General features: G+C 44.5%; 1 pseudogene; it reads right to left on the reverse strand.

Annotated features, from left to right (window-relative positions):
- Positions 1–420: 420 nt before the first annotated feature.
- LOC102812861 lies at positions 421–733 on the reverse strand (annotated as a pseudogene).
- Between the last annotated feature and the right edge of the window lie 742 nt (positions 734–1,475).

A 1,475-nucleotide genomic window follows, 5' to 3' on the forward strand; every position in this document is an offset into this window, starting at 1 on the left:
GTATGAAATTGAAAGGGTAATAATAAAAAAGGCTAACATGGAGTCCTGGTGTGGTGCTGTGGGCTAATTCACTGGATGGCAAAGTTGGTTTGAACTAAAAGGTTGGTGGTTCAAGCTTACCAGCCACTCCTTGGAAACCCTATACAGGATTGCTTTGGATTGTAACCAACTAAGCAGCACTAAACAACAACAACAATGACATTGAATAACATGTAGACATTTCATGCTTCCAGCCTGCCTCTAGTGTTCTAAATGTTACCTAACTTTAGCGTGAATTCGATTATATCCTATGGTATCAAAGCAATGCAATTGGACAGCTCTTGGCACTGAATCAGGGTCATTTTAGTAATTTTTTTTTTTTTTTCCTATAAAGGTTTTTATTTTTTTGGGGAAAGGGGGACCCAGTGGACAGGGACCTGCTCAGTCTTTCTTGGCAGCTGCATTCCTCATGGCAGCCAGGACATTGCTAAACTCCTCTCGCTTCCTCTTGGTGCAGATGTGTGTCTCCTTTCTTGATGAACTTAAGTGCCCGCTTGTCCTTGGAGACTTGGAACAGCTCCAAGGCCCTGCGCTCATAAGGTGCAAAGCCACACAGTTCCCGGATCATGTCCTGCACCAACTTGGTGTGCTGGGTGAGGTGCCGATGGCGGTGGTTGTACCTTGGCTTGCTCACGTTCTTGGTTACTTTGTGGCCCTTGCTGAGGCCACTGGCCATCGAGTAGCACTCATCCATGGCTACTTTTCTTCAATGGCTGCTGCAGATGAAGCCATTTTAGTAATCTTGACTGATATACTTACTCAGGCCTTTCTTCCATTTAGTCTGAAAATGTAGAGACCATACCTTCCCAGCTCAACCTGACTATACAACATCTGTTGTTGTTGTTAGGTGCTATGGAGTCAGCACAGCAGAACGAAACACTCCCCGATCCTGGGCCAACCTCACTTCTGTTGCCACGCTTGAGTCCATCGATGCTGCCACCTGGTAAATCCATCTAGTTGGGGGTCTTCATCTTTTTCTCTGACCCTCCACCTTACCAAACACGACATCCTTCTCCAGTGACTTGTTTCTCCTGACAATATGTCCAAAGTATAAGAGACAGAGTTTGGCCATCTTGACCTACAAGGAGCACTCGGGCTGCACTTCTTCCAACACGGATCTATTGGTTCTTTTGGCAATCCATGACACTTTCAATATTCTCTCCAACACCACAACTCAAAGGCATCAATTCTTCTACTGACTTCCTTATTTACTGTCCAGCTTTCACATCCATATGATGTTATTGAAAACTCCATGGCTTGGGTGAGGCATACCTTAGTCCTGAAGCTGAAATCTTTGCTCTTCAACACTTTAAAAAGGTCTTGTGAAGCAGATTTGCCTAACGCAATACATCGTTTGATATCTTGACTGCTGCTTCTGTGAGTGTTGATAGTTGACCCAGGAAGAATGAAGTCCTTGACAATTTCAATCTTTTCTC

Source organism: Chrysochloris asiatica, unplaced genomic scaffold (genome assembly GCF_000296735.1).
Source record: "Chrysochloris asiatica unplaced genomic scaffold, ChrAsi1.0 scaffold00264, whole genome shotgun sequence".
Taxonomy (NCBI): Eukaryota; Metazoa; Chordata; class Mammalia; order Afrosoricida; family Chrysochloridae; genus Chrysochloris; species Chrysochloris asiatica.